Source organism: Salmo salar, chromosome ssa24 (assembly GCF_905237065.1).
Source record: "Salmo salar chromosome ssa24, Ssal_v3.1, whole genome shotgun sequence".
In the NCBI taxonomy this organism is placed as follows: domain Eukaryota; kingdom Metazoa; phylum Chordata; class Actinopteri; order Salmoniformes; family Salmonidae; genus Salmo; species Salmo salar.
Window position 1 is genome coordinate 21,174,608 of NC_059465.1, and position 25,443 is coordinate 21,200,050.

A 25,443-nucleotide genomic window follows, 5' to 3' on the forward strand; every position below is an offset into this window, starting at 1 on the left:
CACCATATTAGCACCCACCCACAGCACGCGCTCCAGCAGGTATATTTCACTGGTCACCCCCAAAGCCAATTCCTCCTTCGGCCGCCTTTCCTTCCAATTCTCTGCTGCCAATGACTGGAACGAACTGCAAAAATCGCTGAAGCTGGAGACTAATATCTCCCTCACTAGCTTTAAACACCAGCTGTCAGAGCAGCTCACAGATCACTGCACCTGTACATAGCCAATCTGTAAATAGCCCATCCAACTACCTCATCACCATATTGTTATTTATTTTATTTATTTTGCTCCTTTGCACCCCAGTACCGCTACTTGCACACTCATCTTCTGCACATCTATCACCCCAGTGTTTAATTTGCCATACTGTAATATTTTTGCCACTATGGCCTATTTATTGCCTCACCCCCCTTATCTTACCTCATTTGCAAACACTGTATATAGACTTTCTCTATTGTATTATTGACTGTATGTTTGTTTATTCAATGTGTAACTCTGTGTTGTTTGTGTCGCACTGCTTTGCTTTATCTTGGCCAGGTCGCAGTTGTAAATGTTAACTTGTTCTCAATTAGCCTACCTGGTTAAATAAAGGTGAAATAAAAATAATAAAATTATGATATTTACACTTTGTAGTCAATTTTGACACTAGAATCAATGTTTCTCACTAATATCGATTCAACACAGGCCATTTTCAACCAGAGAAATAGCTTTTTTTGGTTCAGCTGCTCTTTAACCTCTATGGGCTAGGTGGGACGTGACCGTCCCACTCTATTCAACAGCCAGTGGAACAGCGTGGCGCGAAATACCAAAACCTCAAAAATGCAATCATTTCAATTTTTAAAACATACGAATATTTTACACCATATTAAAGATAAGACTCTCGTTAATCTAACCACATTGTCCGATTTCAAAAAGGCTTTACAGCGAAAGCAAAACATTAGATTATGTTAGGAGAGTACATAGCCCAAAATAATCACACAGCCATTTTCCAAGCAAGCATATATGTCACAGAAACGCAAAACACAGCTAAATGAAGCACTAACCTTTGATGATCTTCATCAGATGACACTCCTAGGACATTATGTTATACAATACATGCATGTTTTGTTCAATCAAGTTCATATTTATATAAAAAAACAGCATTTTACATTGGCGCGTGATGTTCAGAAAATGTATCCCCACCGAAAACTTCTGGTGAATTTACTAAATTACTCATCATAAACGTTGACAAAATACATAACAATTATTTTAAGAATTATAGATACAGAACTCCTTTATGCAATCGCTATGTCAGATTTTAAATTAGCTTTTCGGGGAAAGCACATTTTGCAATATTCTGAGTACATAGCTCAGCCATCACAGCTAGCTATTTTGACACCCGCCAACTTCGGGGCACACTAAACTCAGAATTAGTATTACAAAAATTGTATTACCTTTGCTGATCTTTGTCAGAATGCACTCCCAGGACTGCTACTTCCACAAGAAATGTTGTTTTTGTTCCAAATAATCCATAGTTATGTCCAAATACCTCCGTTTTGTTCGTGCGTTCAGGTCACTATCCAAAGGGTAACGCGCGAGCGCATTTCGAGACAAAAAAATTCAAAATGTTCCATTACCGTACTTAGAAGCATGTCAAACGCTGTTTAAAATAAATTTGTATGGTATTTTTCTCATAAAATAGCGATAATATTCCAACCGGACAACGTTGTATTCATTCAAAGAGGAAAAGAAAAAACAGCGTGGTCCCGTGAATGCGCATATCCAATCTCTTTGTCACCAGGCAGACCACTGAGAAACTGAGCTACTATACTCTGCCCAGAGACAGGAGACGCCTCAATCCGCTTTCTGAAGGCTTTACAGAGCCAATGGAAGCCTTAGAAAGTGCTACGTAACCCCAGAGATACTGTAGTTTCGATAGAGAATCAAAAGAAGAACTACAAATTCTCAGACAGGCCACTTCCTGCTTGGCACTTCCTGCTTTCTCAGTTTTTTGGCTGCCATATGAGTTCTGTTATACTCACAGACACCATTCAAACAGTTTTAGAAACTTCAGAGTGTTTTCTATTCAAATCTACTAATATATGCATATTCTCATTTCTGGGCAAGAGTAGTAACCAGTTTAATTCGGGTACGTTTTTTATCCGGCCGTGAAAATACTGCCCCCTAGCCCAGACAGGTTAATATGTACTGTACAGAATATAGCATTTGGCTTCAAATCTTAATACGTAGGGGAGAACGAGGTAAATTGTCACATGGGTAAGTGGTCAAACTGTTCATACCTCCAACACTAGAGGTGCTATCTCAAAAATCAAATAGCTACTTTGAGTGACTACATGTTCTATGGTCATCTTCCTGTTCATGTGGTCAAGGTCACTCTAATCTGAGGTGTTTCTTATTTCTTCCCTTCAAACTTTTCATTTTATGAAATAAAACTTTGTTAGGTATGAATGTTCAAAATTATCATTTTTGCATTGAGTAGTGGAGACAATAACGTGTCTTTTGATACTTTAGCTCCAGTCCTATGTTGAGCTAACCTTGAGATTTAGCCAATATTAGCACACATGTCAGTCTGGGGCAAGTTGTCTCAATGACTTTGGGGCAAGTCTTCACATGTGACAACTTGCCCCAGTATACATAGACACATAGAACATGCTCAAACAACATTGTGATATTGTGTAATCAGCTCTGATAATAGTATTAAATGTTACTGTAAATGTATTATTATATATATACGTATAGTTTAGAGCAGTAGACATATCCCTGGACTACACAAGAGAGGCTCTTGTGTGTGTGTGCGTGTGTGTGTAGAGCATGGTGTTTGCAATGCCAGGGTTGTGGGTTCGATTCCCATGGTTCGATTCCCACGGGGGACCAGTATGAAAAAAAAAATGTATGAAATGTATTCACTACTGTAAGTCGCTCTGGATAAGAGCGTCTGCTAAATGACTCAAATGTAAATGTGTACTAACACACTACATGCCTACTGTATGAGACAGTATATACACACACTACTTCATACAGTGGCAACAAGGATAGTAGACAGGGAGGTGGGTGTAATAAGCCTGTAATGAATATGCAATTGCAATGAAGGAAGGAAGGAAGGAAGGAAGGAAGGAAGGAAGGAAGGAAGGAAGGAAGGAAGGAAGGAAGGAAGGAAGGAAGGAAGGAAGGAAGGAAGGAAGGAAGGAAGGAAGGATGGTTAGAAATTATAATTGAAAGACAGAGAATAGCAGCACACCACCTGGCATAATGTTAAAGGCAGTGAGGCAGGTGAAGTTGCAGAACAAATCAATCAGGAGTACAGCAAAGGATTTTGACATAAATTACCGTACTCTGATCCGGTATTGTCAAAAGATTACCAGAGAAGAAGTTGAAAGTCAGACAGCCATGTCAACAACAGTGATTGGCTATACAAAGCCACGGCAGGTTTTTTTCACCAGATTTGGATATGCAGCTTGTTCAGTATATTACTAGGTCAGCTGACATTTGTTTTGGTCTGTCAACCAAGTGAGGTCAGAAGACTTGCCTACCAGTTTGCTGTGGCACACCAGCTGAAGTTCGCGCCAATGTGGGCAGAAAAAGAAAAGGCCAGCTCGGAGTGGTTTACAGGCTTCATAAAGCGGCACCCAACGCTGTCGCTGAGAAAGCCAGAGGCAACTAGCCTGGCCAGGGCAAGAAGCTTCAACAGAGAAAATGTTTATGCTTTCTTCGACAATGTATCAGAAGTGCTACAGAGATATAAATTTGGACCAGGAGACATATGGAATGTAGATGAAACTGGGGTGACCACTGTACATAAACCTGACAAAGTGGTGGGCAGACGTGGATTCAAACAATTAGGGTCACTGACCTCTGCTGAAAGGGGAACCCTCGTCACACTGGCCTGTGCTGTCTCAGCCACAGGGAATAGTATACATCCATAGTTTATATTCCCCCATGTAAACTTCTGCGATCATTTCCTGATCAACGGGCCACCTGGCAGCAAAGGCGGGGCAAATCCGTCTGCGTGGATGAAAGATGTGCACTTTGTTGACTTCCTGAAACTTTTCGTCGAGCATACGAAGTGCTCAAAGTAGAAGCCCTGTTTACTCCTTTTGGACAAAACCACGAGTCTCATCTGTCCATTGAGGGACTCAATTATGCCAAAGAAAATGGCATAATTATGCTGTCATTCCCACCCCATTGCTCTCATCGGCTTCAACCCTTGGACAGGTTTGTCTACGGGCTGCTATAGAGGCACGTCAACACCGCGTGTGATGCCTGGATGAGGAATAATCCTGGGAAGACAATGTCAATTTATGACATTTCTGGGATTGTGGCAATCGCCTATCCTCTGGCTGCAACCCCCTTGAACATTCAGGCTGGCTTTAGGGTGTGTCAGGGATTTCTTCGTCGGAGGACGATATAGCGAAATCATCGTCGGAAAAAGATGACCAAAATGCAGCAGGGTTGTGATAGTTCATTTTTTTGAACGTTTAATAAACAAACAAAAAAAAGAACATACAAAAATAACAAAACGCACTCACGATATACTGGACAGTCCTGTTAGGCTCACTCACGCTAAACAAGAAACAATCTCCCACAAATACACAGACAAACACACCCAACTAATATAGGACTTCCAATCAAAGGCAACACCACACAGCTGCCTTCAATTGAAAGTCCACCCCAATTAACTCAACATAGAAACAGATCAACCAGACTACACATAGAAATACATCAACATAGACCATAACTCAAAACCCGGAAATAATAAATCAAACGCCCTCCTAACTAACACACCACCCTGAACCACATAAAACAAATACCCTCTGCCACGTCCTGACCAAACTAAAATGACAATTAACCCTTATACTGGCCAGGATGTGACAGTACCCCCCCCCTTAAAGGTGCTAACCCCGGAAGCACCTTAAGAAAAACAACCCCACACAACAACAAAACAAAAATTCCCCCCTACTAAAGGGAGGGAAGGGAGGGTGGCTGCCGTCAACGACGGCACTGTGCTACACCCCCCCTCCCCAACCCACCTATATCTGGAGGTGGCTCCGGTTCTGGCCGTTCCAGGCAGTCGGGCCACTCTGGCATCGCCGGGGGGCAGTCGGGGCAGTCTGGCAGCTCGGGGCAGTCTGGCAGCTCGGGGCAGTCTGGCAGCTCTGGCAGCTCGGGGCAGTCTGGCCGCTCTGGCAGCTCGGGGCAGTCTGGCCGCTCTGGCAGCTCGGGGCAGTCTGGCCGCTCTGGCAGCTCGGGGCAGTCTGGCCGCTCTGGCAGCTCGGGGCAGTCTGGTAGCTCTGGCAGCTCGGGGCAGTCTGGCAGCTCGAGGCAGTCTGGCAGCTCGGGGCAGTCTGGCAGCTCGGGGCAGTCTGGCCACTCTGGCAGCTCCGGGCAGTCTGGCCACTCTGGCAGCTCCGGGCAGTCTGGCCACTCTGGCAGCTCCGGGCAGTCTGGCCACTCTGGCAGCTCCGGGCAGTCTGGCCACTCTGGCAGCTCCGGGCAGTCTGGCCACTCTGGCAGCTCCGGGCAGTCTGGCCACTCTGGCAGCTCCGGGCAGTCTGGCCACTCTGGCAGCTCCGGGCAGTCTGGCCACTCTGACATCTCCGGGCAGTCTGGCCACTCTGACAGCTCCGGGCAGTCTGGCCACTCTGACATCTCCGGGCAGTCTGGCCACTCTGACATCTCCGGGCAGTCTGGCCACTCTGACATCTCCGGGCAGTCTGGCCACTCTGACATCTCCGGGCAGTCTGGCCACTCTGGCAGCTCCTGACTAGTGGGCGGCTCTGGCGACTCTTGACTGACGGGCAGTTCTGGCGACTCTTGACTGACGGGCAGTTCTGGCGACTCTTGACTGACGGGCAGTTCTGGCGACTCTTGACTGACGGGCAGTTCTGGCGACTCTTGACTGACGGGCAGTTCTGGCGACTCTTGACTGACGGGCAGCTCTGGCGACTGTTGACTGGCGGGCAGCTCTGGCGACTGTTGACTGGCGGGCAGCTCTGGCGACTTTAGACTGGCGAGGCTGGGTTTACGCACTAGATGCCTTGTGCGTGGTGCTGGTACTGGGCGTACCAGACTGGGAACACGCACCTCCAGGCTAGTGCGGGGAGCGGGAACAGGACGAGTCAGACTGGGCTGACGTACTTCCGGGTCCGCACGAGAGACAGGAGCTGGAAACCCAGGGCTATGGAGGCACACAGGCGGTCTTGATCTTACCTCCTGCACAACCCGTCCTGGCTGGATGGAACTAGTAGCCCTGCACGAGCGGGGTGCTTGTACAGGGCGGACTGGGCTGTGCAGGGGCCTGATGGTAGCCGTGCGTAGAGCGGGAGTTGGGTAGCCTGGTCCTCGGAGGCGTACCGGCGACCAGATGCGCAGGCATCCTCCTACCAGGCTGGATGCCCGCTCTAGCACGGCACTTGCGAGGGGCTGGAATAACGCGCACCGGACTGTGCGTGCGTATGGTTGAGATCGTGCGCTCCTCATTGAAACATGGCACTCTCCACCTCATACGCTCCTCCATATAACCACGGGTAGCTGGCTTCCGGCTCTTCCTAGGCCTAGCCAAACTACCCGTGTGCCCCCCCCAAAAAAATTATTGGGGGTGCCTCTCGTGCTTCAACGCCAGTCGTGTCCCTCGGAAACGTTCCCGGTCCATACCAGCCTTTCGCCTTTCCTCTCTCTCGCTTACCACCTGTCCCCATGGAAGGCGATCTTTTCCTGCTTGTATCTCCTCCCAAGTGTAGGAGCCTTCTCCCCCCCAAGATCTCCTCCCAAGTCCATCTCTCTCGTTTGTCCAACTCCAAATTCCTCTGCTCCTTCCTCTGCTGCTTGGTCCTGGTTTGGTGGGAGATTCTGTCAGGGATTTCTTCGTCGGAGGACGATATAGCGAAATCATCGTCGGAAAAAGATGACCAAAATGCAGCAGGGTTGTGATAGTTCATTTTTTTGAACGTTTAATAAACAACAAAAAAAACGAACATACAAAAATAACAAAACGCACTCACGATATACTGGACAGTCCTGTTAGGCTCACTCACGCTAAACAAGAAACAATCTCCCACAAATACACAGACAAACACACCCAACTAATATAGGACTTCCAATCAAAGGCAACACCACACAGCTGCCTTCAATTGGAAGTCCACCCCAATTAACTCAACATAGAAACAGATCAACCAGACTACACATAGAAATACATCAACATAGACCATAACTCAAAACCCGGAAATAATAAATCAAACGCCCTCCTAACTAACACACCACCCTGAACCACATAAAACAAATACCCTCTGCCACGTCCTGACCAAACTAAAATGACAATTAACCCTTATACTGGCCAGGACGTGACAGGGTGGCTGGGGTACAACCTTACAACATGGATGTATTTCTGGAAACCGAGTTTGTGCCATCCTACGTTACAGATCACCCCATTCAGAACCAAACCCTACCAGGCCCCAGAACCAACCCTGCCCTGCCAGGCCCCAGCAACATTCCAGCCCAGCCAGGCCCCAGCACTATTCCAGCCCTGCCAGTCCCCAGTACCAAACTGCTTGGCCCTAGCACCATTTCAGCCCTGTCAGGCCCCAGCACCAACCTGCCAGGCCCCAGCACCATTCCAGCCCTGCCTAGCACGAGCTCAGACACAGACCTGCCCAGTTCTTATGGTTGCACCAGCTCACCCTTGCCCAGCAATGCCATTGCTGACAGTGGACTACCAACTCCAGAGGATATTCGGCCATATCCAAAAGCTGGCCCCCGAAAACCAGCTTGCAAAGGAGAAATGGCGCAAAACAGCAATTCTAACTGACACACCAGTGAAGCAGGCACTAGAAATGGAAACGAATAAGGCACAATCTAGCAAAAGGCTGTTTCCGAAGAAAGGGAAGCAAGGAGGGGGAGGAGTCAAAATCTGGATCTGCAAAGAACAAGAAGGCAGCTAAAAAAGAAAAATCGTATAAGAGTATTCATCAGATGAAGAGGAATGCTTCTGCCTCGTCTGTGTGGTGTAAAATAGTCATATGGTGTAAAATAGTCATATGTTTGAGAAATTGAAGTTATAGAAATTGAAGTTATAGCATTTTTGAGGTATTTGTATTTCGCGCCACGCGATTCCACTGGCTGTTGACTAACTTAGTTGAATTTGGTTTTGAATTTGAAATTAAAATCAATATTCACCATTAATTAGTTGTGTTCTTATTTGTTGATAATCCTATGTGACAACTTACCCGATGTAGTGTGACAATTTACCCGCTGATGGGGAAAATTGTCACAAGTGCACACTCTCTATTTAACGGTCTACAACTCCGTACTGAAATAAGATATGAAGATGTAATGAATGCAAAATATGTGCCCAAGACTTCCTTCTTTCATTTGGTATGACATTTATACCATTGTGATGTATTGTGCCCAGTAAATGTTAGACAGCGTGAAAAGTGTGACAACATACCTCGCTCTCCCCTACTATACAGTATATTGATGACAGACATCAGAAAAGTATACATAATGTAGCAAAGACATCCATCCAGCCATCGTCAGCTTCAACATTGATGAGCTGGAAATGGGATTAGCAGCGTTAGGGAGCGTTCATTCCCACAGGACCCCATTTGGAATGATTTCACTGGGACCCTTTTACACTATCAATGATAGCTGCCATGACTTGCTTAATAAATTATTTATCAGGGTTTTGAGGATTAAGGCTATTTGAATTACCAATTGATAAAACGACAGTATATGTATTGAGAGTGTGTGTGTATTTGTGAGTGCGTGCGTGCGTGCATATGTTCAGGGGTCGGTGATCGGTGTGTGTGCATAATTTGTACGTTTTTATGTACCTATGCAAGAAGCATGCAACATACATGGATTAAATCAGCATGTTTATCTCTCTTGGCATGTCTGGCTTCAGACATCAGAAAAATTCCCATAATGAACCAGTAAATAGCATCGATGGTCAGCTCCAGATCATCTGAGCATGCATTGCCAACATTGATGAGCTGAAAATGGGATGAGCAGCATTAGGGGAAGATAAATCCCTACATCTGAAGGATTATGGCTTTTTTGACAACCGTAAAATGCTTTTTTTTAAAAAATGTAATTACATGGTGAATTTCAAATCCAAAAATTGCAATGTAAAAGTTGCTGTACTGATTTGTCTCTGCTTCTATTTTTCCTTATTGCAAAGCAGTTTAACTACTGGATAGATGGCAGACAAAAGCAATTATAGTATTTAGTTATGGATATTTATGTATAATAGAATGTTTACTAATAATTTTGAAGTAGTGATAATCCTTACTTGAGATGGGTTGTGTGTATCTTAGACTTGAACATAAACCATGCATTGTTGTCATTGCATGTATTAGTGCAGATCATTTGAGTTCTATTCATAGGATGCAGCCCTACTGATTATCATCTTATCAACTATAATCTGAATTGTTAGCAGAACCCTGATATTCTGGGATAATTAGTGAAGTTCCAACCTCTGTGGTCATTCTTGTCCTACGCTGAGTCAAGCTTTATCATCTTTCTAATTAGACCACCTTAATTTCATTATACTCTCTATCTATGGAAAGCAAGCAGTGGAGAAAAGGCCCTTGGGTCATTAGTATGCCATTAAGTGCCCATGTAATGGCCAGAGATGATAATAGCAGCCTGGCCATGCTCTCTGCAGTGTTCGGGCCACATAGACCACTGAGTGAATTATCCAGCTGATAGGGAGAATCCCAGCCTGAGGATGTTGTTAATATGCCAACGTGGGCTCATGCTACCCATGGCTGGCTGAGATTGAGGCTGTGCCATGCTGGCACGCTGCAGCTGTCTGTCTCCTAATGGGAAATCATTATTTTACAGCCTGACCCCAATTCAGAGCAGCGCAAAGACGGAATGACTTGAGTGAATGCTTTGATAAGCAATCCAAACCTAATAGCTTGGAAAATGGAATTAATTGCGGTGCGCAGGGACATAAGTGTTTATAGCCTGTTCTCTTTGTTATCCTCAGCACTTGTCTTCTAACATCTGTCATTTCAACTAGGGAAGGGGGAATGAGTGGCAGGTTTTTGTATAAGTCCATATAAGATGGAGCTACAGAAATATGATTTCCTTCTTATATAATGATCAACTGTTATTACTTTGAATTGTGAAGAAATCCCAGGTCCGAATCCTCACAGGATCCCAGAGTAGGAGTGCTGATCTAGGATCAGTTGAGCCTTTTAGATCATAATGGATAAGATTATATGGACAGGTGGGGACCTGATCCTAGATCAGTACTCCTACTCCAAGATACTTTGTGGATATGGGCCATGAACTAATACATCTTCAAACTTTTCTTCTTCCAGATTATCTGCAAAATGTTTGAGTTTTGGTGAACAAATCTTGCTATAGCCTACCTACAATATGCAACTTGTATTTTTTTTAACTAGGCAAGTCAGTTAAGAACAAATTCTTATTTACAATGACATCCTACCAGGGAACAGTGGTTTAACTGCCTTGTTCAGGGGCAGAACGAAATATTTTTCCCTTGTCAGCTCAGGGATTTGATCCAGCAACCTTTCGGTTACTGACTCAACACTCTAACCACTAGGCTACCTGCCGCCCCAGTGCTTGAATTTAGTTATTTGATATGGTTTGTAATGATCACATAGGACAGCTCTTGATGATAAGCCCAGTGAATATAGTATTCAGTGTACTAGGGGACTAGAGTAGCCTATTGGCCAGTGTAAGGAGACAAATGTGCGGTACCCCACTCAAATAACTTTGAAATAAAATGTCTTAAATTGATATATAAAAAAGGAGAGGCAGGCTGTGATATTCAAAGCTATTAATAGAGAGAATTTTCGAGAGTGTTCTATTTAGTTTTCCAGAGTGAGTAGGCCTATTTATGTTTTTGCAGTGTTCAAATGTGAATAGGAGAAGACCACGTTCTGTTGAGGGAAGATGTCAAGGAGGCCTGGAGCAAACTCCTCTGTCTGCAACATTCAGCCTTTAATGCACGGTGTTGGCTGTTGCCCAGGCTATGCTAGCCCTATGAGTCATGCCTTTAAAAGCCCCCACCATAATAGCCAGCTATTCACAATATTCCCGATTAAACCTGGATGGACAATCAAACCAGGAAGCCAAAAAGCCTTTTATTTGTTAAATATTCGTCACTCAGACCTGGATTTAACGCTATTTCAGAAAGGGGTGCAGGGAAGGGGATATTCAAACTGAGTACACTGGATGATGTTTTCATAAGACAACATCAAATCACTCACTCTATTACAAAGTAAAATAAAAAAAAGACTGTCTGGTCAGTGTTGTCTTGGTTATAGCTCGAATAGATCCTAGAGCAGAGGTCCCAATGTTGTTGTGTTTGAGGACAGGAGTCATGTGGTTTAACTTAAATCCCATTTAGCTAAATGCTGTTTCAAAATGTTCTTTACCATTACTGCATAGAGATTAGAGTGCAGATTATGGTTGTAAACTGAGTTTGACACAGAACACATGTAGGACTTCTGATCAGTTAGGTCAATCACAACAAGTTTAAGCCCTTGTCGCCAAACTGTTAGCAAAGTATGTTCACTAGCCCTCCCTGGTAGTTGCCTCCAAACTGTTACAGTATGAAGTAATGTATCTATTCTCACAAAGGAGCACAAACATTGGTCAGATGCAGGTCTTTCAACACTCTTAAAAAGTTCAAAGTCCTGTTGGGAAATCCAAGTTGCTGAATTGCCAGAAAACAATCGTATTAGAAACTAGAAAATAACAGGAGACCATGCCTGTTTCAAAGAGCTGTTTTAAGCTATGGCCCCCGCCTTGTTTAGTGCTGTTGTTAACAGAGAAAAGGGGCAGTTTGCTCAGTACAATAGGGCCATAAGCTAATTTAAAGGTTTCCACATAGACATTTGCCTCTTCCAATTTCACTAATTAGGAAACTTTGTCCTAACACTAGCCATTCTGCTGACAATTTGTGTGAAGCCATAGATACAGACCCCCGACTGAACACATTATCATTCTGGGTATTCTGAATATTACGTTCCCCAAAGATCAAGCTAGGTTCAGGAACTTGAAGACTGGAAACAAAGTAAACACATGATTTAGGAGGCTATGAAATTATAAATAAATGTCCTGACACCCACAGCAACATTGTAAAGTATACAGTTGAAGTCGGAGGTTTACATACACCTTAGCCAAATACATTTGAACTCAGTTTTTCACAATTCCTGACATTTAATCTGACAACAAATTCCCTGTTTTAGGTCAGTTAGGATCACCACTTTATTTTAACAATGTGAAATGTCAGAATAATAGTAGAGAGAATTATTTATTTCATCTTTTATTTCTTTCATCACATTCCCAGTGGGTCAGAAGTTTACATACACTCAGTTAGTATTTGGTTGCATTGCCTTTAAATTGTTTAACTTGGGTCAAACATTTCGGGTAGCCTTCCACAAGCTTCCCACAATAAGCTGGGTGAATTTTGGCCCATTCCTCCTGACAGAGCTGGTGTAACTGTTTGTAGGCCTCCTTGCTCGCACACGCTTTTTCAGTCCTGCCCACAAATCTTCTATGTGATTGAGGTCAGAGCTTTGTGATGGCCACTCCAATACCTTGACTTTGTTGTCCTTAAGCCATTTTGCCACAACTTTGGAAGTATGCTTGGGGTCATTGTCCATTTGGAAAACCCATTTGCGACCAAGCTTTAACTTCCTGACTGATGTCTTGAGATGTTGCTTCAATATATCCACATATTTTTCCTTCCTCATGATGACATATATTTTGTGAAGTACACCAGTCCCTCCTGCAGCAAAGCACCCCCACAACATCATGCTGCCACCCCCTGCTTCACGGTTGGGATGGTGTTTTTCAGCTTGCAAGCATCCCCCTTTTTCCTCCAAACATAACGATGGTCATTATGGCCAAACAGTTCTATTTTTGTTTCATCAGACCAGAGGACATTTCTCCAAAAAGTACGATCTTTGTCACCATGTGCAGTTGCAAACCGTAGTCTGGCTTTTTTATGGCGGTTTTGGAGCAGTGGCTTCTTCCTTGCTGAGCGGCCTTTCAGGTTATGTTGATATAGGACTCGTTTTACTGTGGATATAGATACCTTTGTACCTGTTTCCTCCAGCATCTTCACAAGGTCCTTTGCTGTTGTTCTGGGATTGATTTGCACTTTTCGCACCAAAGCATGTTCATCTCTAGGAGACAAAACGCGTCTCCTTCCTGAGTGGTGGTATTTATATTTGCGTACTATTGTTTGTACAGATGAACGTGGTACCTTCAGGCGTTTGGAAATTGCTCCCAAGGATGAACCAGACTTGTGGAGGTCTAAAAAAAAACATTCTGAGGTCTTGGCTGATTTCTTTTGATTTTCCCATGATGTCAAGCAAAGAGGCACTGAGTTTGAAGGTAGGCCTTGAAATACATCCACAGGTACACATCCAATGAACTCAAATTATGTAAATTAGCCTATCAGAAGCTTCTAAGGCCATGATATCGTTTTCTGGAATTTTTCAAGCTCTTCAAAGGCACAGTCAACTTAGTGTATGTAAACCTCTGACCCACTGGAATTGTGATACATTGAATTATAAGTGAAATAATCTGTCTGTAACAATTGTTGGAAAAATGACTTGTGTCATGCACAAAGTAGATGTCCTAACCGACTTGCCAAAACTATAGTTTGTTAACAAGAAATTTGTGGAGTGGTTGAAAAACGAGTTTTAATGACTCCAACCTCAGTGTATGTAAACTTCCGACTTCAACTGTATGTCCATATCTTAGGCCTTTTATTTCTAGTTGAAGAAGGTGCGGCTTAATCAACATAACCTAATTCTGAGTACAGATATCTCAATCCTTCACCATCAGTTCAGAGAAAAAATCCCATTGTAATCCAATGAAATATTCAAAATCGAGATGATATTGTATTTATATTCAATACTCAGACATCCAGATTGACAATTGTGTATGATTTTTAAAGAAATGGTTTTGAGAGCTTAGCTGGGGAAGAGATAATCAATGCTATAATAATGTGATTCATTCAGTTGTGGGGCCCTTGTGAGACGGCTCAATTCTACTGGATTACGTCTTTAAAAAGGAAGGTTGACCACCTCCGAAGTAAAAATAAGAAAAAAAGCAGTGTATAATAGTTGCTTCGAATGATTAACATATTTTGTTTAGTACCTCTTAGTGCTTACAGTGTGTAATCAAATGGCCACCGGACTATTACATTGACCCCTCCCTCCATTTTTCTTGTACACTGCAGCTATTTGCTGTTTATTATCTGTGAATAGTCACTTCACCCCTACCTACATGTACAAATGACCTCTAACCTGTACCCCCGCAGACTCGGTAACGGTACCCCCTGTATATAGCCTCGTTATTGTTATGTTATTGTGTTACTTTTTATTATTTTTTACTTTACTTTATTTGGTAAATATTTTCTTAACTCTTCTTGAACTGCACTGTTGGTTAAGGGCTTGTAAGTAAGCATTTCACGGTAAGGTCTACACTTGTATTCGGCGCATGTGACAACTAAAGTTTGATTTGAGAGTGTGTGTGTGTGTGTATGTGTGTGTGTGCATGCGTGCGTGTGCATGTACTACTAACAGAATCAGTTAAATATTGTGATATTAGTTTCAATATTTAATGGCACATTAATACCATTTGATCTGTTTAAATGAAGTGATAATGCCCGAGAAGCTAGTGTTTGGAGAATATATTGGCACGGGAGTTGTTAGGCACGAGACAAAGTCGAGGCCCGGCAAACCGTGCCAATATATCCTCCATACACTGGCTTCAAGGGCATTATCACTTTTATACAAAGGGCTACCAACATATTCCAATAATGATTGACATATTTTCATTACATGTTTTATTTAATTAATTCATTCATACTATTTCATCCTTCGACAAGATATAGTCCCGACACAAATCTAGGGTTGATACCCAAGCCGGCTGGTCGTTGGTTCTATTGGTTTGGTTGCCAGAGACGCGACCCAGTAGTTCAGTCTTAATGTTCTGTATCTATGGACGTGAGCGACCCAGTCGTTCGTTCTAAATGTTCTATTGCCATACTGGCTGGTAACGTTCATATCCCTTGCTTGCTAGCTAGCCAACTACAGCTAACTGACAGTAACGTCAAACAGTGCAGCCAAAATAACAACAGTAGCTGCATTTTCTTTGTTTAAGCTTTTTTCTATTGACATTCATTTGGATACATCCATAACAATGAGCTAATGATGCGCGATTTCACTGGCGTAGAAAATGTGCTCTTTCGTCAGGACACTGTTGTTCAGAGGAGCTAGCCAACAACACAGCTAACACAATCCCTTCAAATTGAAGCTGGAAAGACTGCAAACTAGCTGCAATTCATTTCATTTGACCTTTTTTCAATTGACATTTCTTTGTATATATCTGTAAAAACTATACCAGCTGATTCATGATTTCGACTGACTGAGAAACACTGCCTGCCTGTTTTTCTGTCCAGACTTAATGTTAGTCTAAAAGATATGTGAGATAATGTCTAGATGCTTTTTATAGTGAATCAAGTTTATAAATTGCCTGGCTGGGCTGATGAGACAGTGGATTGCGCAGTCAGATGGAACAGAGTAAATAGGCATTTTAACGTTATAGATTTAGCCGGTGGTAGTTTGTGGAATAGACACCGGCTGGAGTGCGGTTTTAACCAATCAGCATTCAGGATTAGGCCCACCCGTTGTGTAATTGTACATAGTTCAAAGCACTGTAGCACATAGAGAGAGGCCTTTGAATCAGCAAGCGCTTGTAATGTAACAAGAGCCCTCTGCTTAATGGAGTCAAGATTCCCTTTAAAAGAGTAAAAGCAAGTATGTATGCACTCTTGCTTAAGGCTTTAATCTTGCGTATAATTGAGTTAAGCTGAGTGGGTACTCTCCTACTATTGATGCAAGGTTTTGGTTCTGCATGCAATGTGGCACATCCATATGTCATTTTGGTGTTTAGATTGAGATAATTCAGTTATTACCTTGCACAAATGAGCTCAGTGATCTAAATGTATTTCATGCATTATACCACAACTATTGCATGCAATGATCATATTTATAAAGCCAGATTTTCATTTCAACATCCCTAATTCAATCACTAGAAGATACAACTGACACACACTGCATACTGTTCCTCTCACACATGTTGGCACAAAACCATTCCTGTCCCTCAAATACAGACTAACATCCCTCAAAAATCTAGACTAACATTTCAACGAACTATCTACTAACCCTAACCTTAATCCTTACCCTAGCTACAGATGGACTATCCAGACTATCCAAATAAATTGAGACCAGATTTTTGCATGCAATTTATCTGTAAAACTTCTGCCTATTTCACCTTGCACCCTAACGTAAAAAGAAATCCTCTAGTTGAGAGGAAAAATGTTTAAACCGCTCTTTTTTTTATCTTACTCTCTCTCTCCGTCCCCCTCTACTTTTCCTTTGTTTTCTCAGGTACCACAGCAGTTGAGTGCCCTGACGTTGAACAGGTATGAGCAGCCCGTAGTGGATTACTGCCAGGCCCAAGGGGCGCTGCACCTCAACATGGGCTTTGAGCCCCCCTCCCAGGCACAGGGCTGTCTGAGGCCACCGGGCTGCAGTACAGGTCATACAGCTGGTCTCCCCTCTGCGCCCACCACCTTGCTCATACGCACGGACCCCCATTCCCTCCAACAGTGACTTGTGACCTGTGCAGATGGGGAGACCAGACCAGCGCTCCCCTCTCCATCTAGGCTACTGAGCATGGTGTTGTTACAGTACTGTATACCGCAGCAGATAATGAGGGAAACAGATACAAATCTGCACTGAGGAAGAACATTCTGACTGGAGAATCTGTTATTAATGGAGAGAATACATTTATCCAACGCAGAATATACCTTGACTAATGAAAATGAAAATATTCATTAATGGAAATTGCAGTGTACTGTTACAGTATATTACAAGATAGCTGACCCTTTGATGTCCATTATAACTGAATATAGTCCAGTTACAGTATCACATTCCTTCTGCTTCTAAAATGGTTTCCAGCATCATGGGGAGAAATATAAAAAATGACATGATTCATTACTCTTATTGAACTTATTGACTCTGCTGCTCACAGTTTCGGCACCTTCGCTGTTTTAAGTAAGTAATTAACTACAAAATGCAATAATAGAACTGGGGAAACAGTAGGGTGAGCAATGGAATAGCAGAACAAATTAAAGACTAACAGAGCTGAAAGGTTTTATGCTGCTTTTTCTAATAATGCTGCCAGTCAGAGGCCTTACAGATTTTCCTGTCCCCGTGGCTATTTCATTTCAAGAAGTGAGCCACTCAAATTAAATTACCCACAACGACAAGGGAAAACTTGGTAAGTGATGGGCACACCGTTTTCATGTCAAGTGTACAGATTACATTTCTTTTCCAGAAGTACATTAATGGATATTTTTATTATTTTGGTGATTTTTATGTTCATTTTACTATAATGCAATTATTATTATTATTATTTCCAATATGAAAAGTAAAACGTTGATGAGTAATAGACTAATTGTTTTTATGTCAAGTGTAGCCTACAGCTGACATATCTTGCCAGAAATACATATTTGTTATTGTGTTGATATGGATTTCTTCATCATGATCATCATTGCATTTTCATGATTAATGTAATGACAATTTATTTTATATTTATGTCATGCCAATCGTCAATCTAATTGTAGGATTGTCTCTCACATACCATGTGTAGTTACTGAAAGGGAAGCATTGTAATGTGACCATTAATTGACTATGTGACTTCAGATCATGACATTCACCTAGAGATCAGCAGTGAACTCACTCATAGTGGAGATAACTGTTGAAACAGCTTAACCCAGACTATCTAATATTGATGCCTGTCTGCTCTCCCCAGCTGTGATGCATTAGATCTTTGTATCCCTTTTCCCCAATGTCTACTGTGACTGTTACAGTTTTCATCAAGGAGCCTCTTTTGGATGTGGTTCATACTCATACTCCACTTCAAGGACACATGTAATAACAAAAATCCAATGAACTTGTTCAATACTATGAATAGGTATCAAATAAAGTGTCTCGGCTGCTTCATGAACAAAGCCATTTGCCCATGAAGAGGAGGAGCCTTATCTGAAGTTCAGATGAACTTGAACATGCCCTGATTTGGGTTCGCAGGCTGGGTATGAGAGTGTGACTGACATTTTGTGAAGTCGGGGACTTGCAATATTAGCTTGCTGTTTGAAGAAGATGTTATCCTGATTTCTGTTAATTAAACCATATAGAATATCAGCTTGAACTGTCGTCACACGATAAAATGGTATTTCAATAGATTTTCCGACCAAATGTTTTTTATGCTCATTGTAGAAAAGATTACTGTGAACATTAAAATTACTTTTACCATTTATTTACTGAGATTTAATTTTTATTTTCATACCATGAAATTATACTGCTTATCATGTCTGAGAGTGTGGTGTTTTGGGATAATCTTGACCACAAGTAATACAGTGCTGAATGATAACTTTTTTGTTTTTTATGTTCTGCATCAAAGCATCACTGATCTGAAAAATGTATGAATAATTTAAACAAAGTAAAGCCATTATTAACTGATGCAACACCATTTACCTAATTGTCACATCTTTAAACAGTATCGTTTGCTTTTGTAATTGTGAGATTTGTGTGCATGGTGAGGAAGGAGACTTCTTTCCACATCACACTCAAACTCAGATAATGAAAAGCAAAGTGTATTTAAGAGGATTTATTGACTTTATAAAGCAATCAAATACACTGATTGAGCTCAATCCGGTGGCATGCTCAGGGTAGCATATATAGAACATTTATTTCCCAATTATTCTTCACCCTCTGAGTTATTCCCATCCCAGGGAAATATTCATTGACAGTGCATAACCGCTATCATCAAGAGAGAAGAATGAGATTCTCTCAGTCTTAAATTCGGCTGAAATACTTTCAAGGCTGCCACATCCTGGTTTGTCTTTGTTCTCGACTATGCAAGAATAACAGTCTTTGTCTTCCTTCTGAGACTTAATCATTTTCAAATTGCCCCCTTTTCTGACTGTGGACCTAATTTTTAGAAGTGCAAAGTTTGCTGCAATAGCAAGAAAAGTTGGTTATTTTTCCTACCTGGACTCAAGGGTAGACTTAGTAACCGTAAATCCATGACACTCCAATTAGTATGATATGTTACGTTTCTTATGGTATGTATCCATTTTTGGATGTCCATCATCCATTTCGAATGATATGTTACAAATTACAATTCGTATGATATGTTATGAATTGCAATTTGTACAATATTTGACTAACTGCAATTCATACAATATGTTACAAATTTGCAAAATGTATGATATGTTATGAAATCCTAATGTTAGCTAGGTGGCTAGACTACGGGTTAGGGTTAAGGATCGGGTTAAGTTTAGGAGCTTGGTTAAAGAGCTAGGGGAAGGGTTAGCTGACATGCTAATTAGGTACATTTCTAAAGTTGTCCATGATGAGATTCGAAGTCGCAATCTTTGGGTTGCTAGACGTTCGCGTTATACGTTTGACCATCCACCCCGACCAACCACCCTACTTTTTTTCTTGCCCTAAGTCACCTTCTGTATTATGTAACCATACCAAATGTAACATAGCATACTAATTTGAGTGTCCCGGATATACATTTACTATGTTACGTCTAGTCTATGAGACCAGGCAGATTTTTCACCCTGCTTTTTTATCTTCTTGGAAGGATAGAGTCTTTTTTACTTCCTCCTAAGAGCTATTAAAAGTAAGTCAGGCCATACAGCACTTTTTATCATTTGGACTTACGTCCTTTTCTTCTGCTTCTGCTTCGGGAAAATTGTCCAGTGGTGTGAGAGGCATCTCTGAGAAGCCTGACTTCACTCCCTTTTGAAAAAGGGACAAAAAGTTTTTACATTTAAATGGTGCGCTAACCAAGAGTGACCTCCAATACAGGTGATTCAAAGCATAATATTAAGGACGCATTCATAGACACATTTTGTGCAGGCTTGCACGGATGATCAGATTTGTACAATGCCTCTGGAAGTGTTTAACATTTTAGGAACATGTCAACATGAATTTACATAGAATCTGAAAGCTAGGCCAACACTCTGTTGATGTTTCCTGTTAAGCAACTTCAAATCCTACACAATTTTTGAATAAATATTTTTTTCCCAGAACAGAAGGTACATTTAGTTGCATGGCCTACATTATAAGACACACATTCCCATACAGTATATCTCTGCAGTAGCCTACTTATTTTGTGCTTCTTAGAATTACCGTTGTGGCATCTGTGATTTTTAATCCCCTTTATTTTGTTTGTCCTTTGTATCATGCAAATGACATAACTAACATCTTAGAAATAAAGAGATTAGATGACGTAGCAGTAACAGATGAAGTAGTGCTTCAGTACAGTGGTCTAGTTTTTCTTTGCCCCCTTCTTTGTTCCTGTGTACTGGGTATTGTCATCTTGGAGTTGTGTTAAGACTTCAAGCAGGCTGGCAGGGCAGCTGTGAAAGCTCCTGATTTCCCTTGGGAGTTTTGGGACTGCTATGCCAACACTTTCAGATTACCTTTGCCATTCCAGACAGAACAAACCCAGTATGGCGTCTGTCCTGCACCCAGTTTATTTTTAAACTCCTCTCTCCTCTCAGCAGGTGGTGTTCTTTCTCTAAAGCAGTCCTCTGCCTTGGCCTTGGTTTGCAGGGTCAAGGGTAAGCTACATCATCCCATGGTTTTATATATTCAATCTTATTCTCTACAAAGGCTAAGAATGAGGTGATTCCTCATATTTTACACCGAATCAGTGTTCAATGAAGAACGGTAAATGATGGAATCTCAAAGCAAAGCAAAATAGCAATATGAGAAGATGTGTAACACAATGAAAGAGCAGATAAGATCATTGATTCTATTTTTTACTGCCTGTCCCTTGTTTCCCCCATATTGTTCCATTTTCACACAGTGGAAATATCATGTGTACCGTGGCACTGACTCATTTCTAATGATGGAGCATGTCTATTTGTTGACTGTTTGGGTGATGTCTTTGTTGTCTTCGGCCTCTCTTTATGTAGTGTTGTGGTTTCTCTCTTGTCGTGATGTGCGTTTTGTCCTATATTTTAAATCCCAGCCTACATCCCCGCAGGAGGCCTTTAGCCTTTTGGTAGGCCGTCATTGTACATAAGACTTTGTTCTTAGCTGACTTGCCTAGTGTTATAGTGTGGACACTATATACATAATTACATTGAATATGTATTGTACTTACCTGCAGTATAGTATGATTGCTATTCATGTGTGCATGGTAATTGTTGGCATTGACCATGACCTTTCCCTTTGATGAGGTCATCATCCAGATTCGGATCTGTACAAGGCTACTATCATATGTTGAGTGGGCTGTATTGTTTTTCTGTATTGGTACCGTTTGTACATGGCTGTACACCTTTTATTTTTTAGGTTGAAAATAAAGGAAAGTAATATAAAAATGCTTGTGGGCATTCCTTGTCAAGTTACTGCATCGTTTTGGCAACGAGGATAAAACTTATAAATCTACATGGCGATACGCTAGCTAGCTAAGAAACAGTGGAGGTAGTCAGTTATCTAGCTAGCTTAATGAGCGACTGAAAGCAGCCACCGCTGGAGGGAAACACTGACGGTGACAATCAGCAGCAAGTGAAAATCGCTAACGAGGACCAAGAACAAGTTGACGTTATAATGGCAATGTTTGGGACTACCACTGAGTTTGTGGAAGAGAACGAGGACAGAATATGTGGAAAGGTTGGGACACTTTTCTTTGGCAAATGGAATTACAGATGAGGCTCAACAGGGCTCTATTCTTTTGAGTGAGTGTGGGGCTAAAACCTAAAATCTAATGAGGAATTTGGCTACGCCACGGAGACGGGGAGAAATTCCTTTTTATGGATCTAGTTGCCTCGTTCAGACTCGCCACAATCCAAAGCCTTCAGTGATTGTCCAGAGGTTCAAGTTTAACTGCCATTTTCGGAAAACAGGTCAGTCTGTTGCTAACGTTGTTGCTGAATTATGTGAACTCTCGGAACATTGTGAGTTTGGGGCTATGTTAGAGGACATGCTCCGTGACAGATTAGTCTGTGGCATTAATGAGGACAGAATACAGAGCCGTTTGCTGGGGGAAGCCACATTGATTTTCAAGAGAGCATTGGAAATATCTCAAGGGATGGAGATGGCCGCTAGTAATGCTAAAAATATTCCAAATTCCAAAAGTGGAAGTGGTACAGTGGATCAAGGGGGCAAAAGAGGCGACAGTGGAAAAGCAGTGGAATGTTTCAGACATTACGCAAACAACGGCAAGTTCCAGTATACGGTCTGTCACAATTGCAACAAAAAGGGACACTTAAAAAATGCAGGGGTCCTAGGAGCAAGCCAGAGGGTGGGATGACTGGACAGGGAAAGTTCACAGCAAAGAAGCCACTGTCAGCAGCACATTACCTAGAGAGCCCAGAGGAGGAGGAAGAGCATTGTTCCTACAACATGTTTAATGTGAGTCCCGCACAGAGCCTATCTATGCTACAGTGGAGGTAGATGGAAAACAGTTGACGATGGAGGTGGACACGGGGCTTCTGACTCTGTTATCAGTGAGGAGACCTACAAACAAATGTGAGGCTCAAAACAGGCTTCCGCCCTCACACTGGCAGGGATCAGACTGCATATGTACACCAGGTAGCGCATACCATTGCTGGGTGCTCTAGAGGTGGACATTGCATACAACATGGCTCCTGGTGGTGAGAAGGAATGGGCCTAGTTTACTAGGGCATGATTGGCTCACCAAAATACAACTGAACTGGGGTGAGATAAATCACACATGAGTGACTGAGGATGCCATTCAAAAGTACCCTGAGATTTTCAAAGATGAACTGGGCACACTGCAGGGCACTGCAGTTAAGCTGTTTGTGGATCCTCAGGCCGAGCCTCGCTTTTTCAAGCCCAGGACAGTGCCTTACGCCATGAAAAAGAAAGTGGAGGATGAGTTGAAGCGGCTGCAAGTAACAAACATTATTACTCCCATTCAGATCTCCCGCTGGGCAGCTACAATCATTCCCGTTATGAAAAGTGACAGCACTGTGCGTATATGCGGGGACTACAAACTCACCATCAACAGGGCCTCTAAGCTGGACACGCAGGACCTGTTTGCGACGCTTGCAGGAGGCAAGACGTTCTCAAAGCTTGACATGAGTCACCTCTACCAACAGCTCCTCCTGGACGAAGACTCAAAAGAGTGTGTCCCAGTCAACACGCACAAAGTCTTGTTACAACCGCTTGGCTTTCGGAGTGTCGTCCAGTCCAGCCTCATGTAGCAGTGTACTTGGACGACATCCTGGTTAAAGGGACGAGGAGCACCTCCACCATTTGTACCAGATGTTAAAGAGATTCTCTGAGACAGGGCTGCTCCTGAAGTGTAGCAAGTGCACATTCCAAGCACAGAGTGTGACATACCTAGGTCACAAGATCACAGTGCAGGGTCTGTGTCCTGTGGAGTACAAAGTCAGGGCAATCTAGGATGCTCCAAACCCCAAGAACATGTCCAAGATCAGGTCGTTCCTGGGCATGGTGAAATACTATGGTAAGTTCCTCCCTGAGCTGTCCACAGGGATGGCTCCACTTTATCAGCTGCTCCACAAAGACTGTAAATGGAAGTGGGGGCCAGCACAAAATAAAGCTTTCAAGGAAGTGAAATCACTACGACAATCAGCACAACTACTGATTAATTTTGACCAATATAAAGAGATCATTCTGTCATGTGACGCCTTGCCCTATTGCGTCGGGGTAGTCCTCTCTCATCAGATGGAGGACGGAACAGAGAAACCCATTGGATTCGCATCACGCATGCTGACGAGTGCTGAGAGTGCATATTCACAGTTAGACAAGGAAGGTCTGGCCATAGTCTTTGCTGTGAAACGCTTTCATCAGTACCTCTACGGTCGTCATTTCGCCATATGCACTGACCACAAACCACTGATGAGCCTTTTCAGTGAATAAAGACGCATTCCTCCCATGGCTTCAGCAAGGATACAGCGCTGGTCCCTCACACCATCAGCTTACCAGTAAACTATTGTGTACAGAGCGAGGAAGGACAATGCAAATTCAGACTCGCTCAGCCGTCTCCCGCTACCAGAGATCCCCACCACAACTGAGGTGCCTCCCGAGACAATTTTCCTAATGGAGAGATTGTCAAACTCACCTGTGAATGCCAAACAGATCAAACAGTGGACAGACCGGGATCCTATCCTGGCCCAAGTGAAAAGATTCCTCATGCAGGGTTGGCCTCCTGTCATAGAGGATGATGGACTGAGACCTTATGCAAAGCGCAAAACTGAGCTGAGTGTGCAGGATGGCTGCATACTCTAGGGGTCGAGAGTGGTTATTCCGTCCCCTGGCCGTTCACAAATCACGGATGAGGACCATAAGGCTCACCCGGGTGCCTCCCAGATGAAAAGTTTAGCCAGATCTTACATATGGTGGCCTAACATGGATCAGGACGTAGAAAACAAAGTGAAATCATGTTCTGAGTGCCAGATCAACCAGAAGATGGCGCCACCTGCGCCACTACATCTGTGGGAGTGTCCTGACCCCCCATGGGCCAGGCTGCACATAGACTTTGCTGGCCCTTTCGTGGGCCACATGTTCCTTGTCATGGTGGACGCGCACTCCAAGTGGCTGGAGGCTCACATCATGAGCAACATCACAGCAACCACAACCATCGAAAAGCTTCGGCAGGTGTTTGCAACCCATGGTCTGCCTGACTGTTATGTCCGACAATGCAACAACCTTTACCTGTTACTTGTTCCAAAAATTAATACGGAGAAACGTGATTCGCTATGTCCGCAGCGTGCCGTTTCAAACGGTTTAGAGGAGCGGGCTGTGCAGACAATGAATGAGGGTCTCAAAAGGATGACTGGGGGAACCATCACAAATAAGCTCTCTCGGTTCTTTTTCTAGTACCGCAACACGCCACAAACAACAACAGGACAGGCTCCAGCTGAGATGTTGATGGGCAGAAAGCCTAAAGCTCACATGGATCTACTGCGTTCGGACATCAAAGCACGATTGGAACCGAAGCAGGAGAAACAATGAGAGATATGACCACCACGTGAGGGAGAGGCAGTTAAAACCCAATGACACCGTCTACATCTGCAACTTCACAAGCAGCCAACGCTGGTTGCCAGGTATTATTCTGAGTCAGAGTGGCCCAGTCTCCTTTATGGTCAAACTGACTGATGGTCCTGGTGTCTACGCATGACTCGACCACATTCGCCTGCGCTATGGCAAAGAAAATACCATGTTTTCAGACGGAACAGCTGTGGGTGGTAGTATACAAGTTGAAACCCCACAGGAAACAGTATCTGAGGAATAGGGGCATTCAGTGGTTCCTGCAAAGGGTGATGGACCTTCTTTCACAAAGACCCAACCCGCTCCTGTGCCCTCAGACCCAGCTCCA

General features: G+C 43.0%; 1 protein-coding gene across 1 annotated transcript in view; it reads left to right on the forward strand.

Moving 5' to 3' along the window:
- The window catches only part of LOC106585565 (leucine-rich repeat transmembrane neuronal protein 4), a 65,156-nt gene extending 45,952 nt beyond the window's left edge, over window positions 1–19,204 (forward strand). The window contains exon 3 of the mRNA XM_014171933.2: window positions 16,437–19,204. The gene's annotated coding sequence lies outside the window, so the exon portion shown is untranslated. The remainder of the gene's footprint in view (window positions 1–16,436) is intronic.
- Window positions 19,205–25,443: the final 6,239 nt, after the last annotated feature.